This window comes from Triturus cristatus, chromosome 3_1, assembly GCF_964204655.1.
Source record: "Triturus cristatus chromosome 3_1, aTriCri1.1, whole genome shotgun sequence".
Lineage (NCBI taxonomy): Eukaryota > Metazoa > Chordata > Amphibia > Caudata > Salamandridae > Triturus > Triturus cristatus.
In genome coordinates this window covers 1,099,751,754-1,099,754,331 of record NC_140583.1, presented here as the reverse complement: position 1 = coordinate 1,099,754,331, position 2,578 = coordinate 1,099,751,754, and positions in this window count along the sequence as shown.

Sequence of the window (2,578 nt, the reverse complement as noted above, 5' to 3'; positions counted from 1 at the left end):
GGAAAGCACTATGGGCGACTCGCCGGCCTTTCAAGATCTGCATAGTGAATTTTGACAGGTAAGCACCTGCTCCTCGTGGGCCACTTGTGAAGAAATGTCCGACCCGGAACGGAGCTCAGTATGGCACCAACATCTCAGTAGTCACGAAGACCAAACACCCAAGAACATGCATTTACAAACCCAATAAGTTTGCCTTTAGCAAGCTGGCTTGTGAAATGTTTTTTTAAAGTAGTCTTATGCTACAACAAAAGTGAAAAGCAGGAAAATGCTGCCTAAATGCAGCCAATACAAAATGTAAATGAAAAAATAACACAGAATGTTAATAGAAATGTTTTGGTTCCTCCTAACAACCGTGTGTATTTGGAAAAGGTATAAAAAACAATTTTGGGCTATTGCACTTTCCAGAAAAATATGATCCTTATTGGCACAAAGAACAGTTATCAGTGGCTTTGAAATGCTGTAACTTGAAAACATAATTTAAACACAAGGTAACAAACTAAAGTGCACTTATTTTTGGCGGATGTTCACATCTGATAAGACAAAATGGAATCACTTAGAGTGCAAGAGAGACAAAACTTGAAGTGGGCTGAGCCATTGCTACTTAAAAAAGGTTCGTTCACCTAAGGTTCTTCCTGGAAAGTTTCCTGGTGATCCATCACATAGAGACCAAGAAGGAAAAAAAGGAGGGGGCGTCCTGGGGTCCCAAAACACATTTTTCCCATGCTGTTTTCCATAGGAAAATTGAGCAGCTATATGGCAAAAATGCTGAACAGAATTTCAACAAACTTAACAGAAAGCTAGATCTTGGACCAGAAAATGTGCTTTTTATAAATTAATGTAAATGGGTTCAGTAGTTTTTGAGAAATTAAGGTTGAAAATGTATGTATATATCACATCATAGAAGATCTGTAGTGCTGACAGACCTAAAGATAAGATCTGATTGGCTGCCACCACATCAACAAAGATGTGGTGGCAGCTATTTTAGGACTTTGGACTCAGTAACTTGTCCTGGAAAAAGAGTAAAAAACAATATAGTGGGGATATAAAGGGATAGTGTAGGGACAACATGTCCCCCTAGGCTTAGTAGTGGGGGTTCCAGAGGTATCCACCGGGGGCCAAGAACATATTTGTTCTACAGATCTATGATTAGAAAAAGGAATGCTCTCACCTTTTCTAAATTTTCAGCACCCCAAGGGGGGCCAGAGCATGTGGGTTGAGAGCATTTGAACCCTTTTTGGGAGTGGGGCATATGGCGTCCGTTTCTCAAACCATTTGGCCTTGGGGAGCCCAACCCACAGGCCGGTTTATTTTTTGGGGGGAGGTGGAAATGTGTTTCCCTACCTGGGTCATTGAAAAGCCCCAGGAACCCCATCCACCAGGGCTGACTTAGGTAATTGGGGGAAGGGCATGTGGCTCCACTCGCCAAGCCATCGGAGAGTCCTGGGGTCTGAAGAGGACAGTGTCCAGAGTATCCTATCCCCTTGAACAATGACTTGTTCCCTGCCTTGGAAAGTGCAATATATAATTAACTCTCTGTCCGCACTGTCCCATGCAGAGAACCAGGGCCGGACTGGCTACCGGGCGTCTTGGTGTGCTGCCAAGCTGGGGCCTGATTTCACTGCGGTGGGGGCTGATTTCATTGATGGGGACCTGCGTATGCTTCTAAATAAACAAAGCAAAACGAATGCTTTTAAGCAAAGCAGGTCCCCATCAGCGAAATCAGCCCCCAGCTTGGCAGCACACCAAAACACCCGGTAGCCAGTCCGGCTCTGCAGGGAAGACATATTTGATCCTGCCCGGCAGGAGCAAACAATGGCTGCTCCCGCCCTGTCCGAAGAAAAGCTACAGAGCTCCCTCACACTATCACCCAGTCTAAAACGATTAAAAGGTTTAAAACGACTCAAAGACATATTAATGTTTTTTTACAAAAATGCTTTATTGAAAATATTTTATGACAGTCACTATTATTAAACACTAAATTATTTTACTTTATAATATACATTTGATTATAGTTATTGGTGAATTTTTGACCCACGCCTTGCACAGCTGAAGGACGTGTGCAGCAGGGGCTTGGGTGCCCACAGAGTGGTCGGTGTAGGACCTGGCCACACACAGCTAGGGACATCTTACTTTATGTTAAAAAAAAGAGTAGAAGTTCACTGAAAACACCAAAGGTTAAAGTGATATTATAGATAGGAAATGTAATAATATCCCACTTTAAATTTATGAATAAACGTAGCAATTCTCAGAAAAAAAAACAAAGGTTAAGAGGGCATTATAGTAAAGTGAAAATTTCAGTTAAAACAAACCGTTTTGAACTAACAAAATCCAATGAAATAGAGTTATAGTTATCTCAAGTAACTATAACTCTTGCACTAAATTAACCAGAACTGGCGCCCTCGCCACACACTGTGAATTATGTCACATATAACATAATTTATGACATGTTCTATTTACTCTAGAACCCTCGGCCAATTAACCGTTGGTGTCTGCCTGGAAGTGTGGCGGGGAGAAACAACTTTTCATATCAGATCAAAAACATAATGACTTATGACTCAGAAGAATCACAGACTCAAGG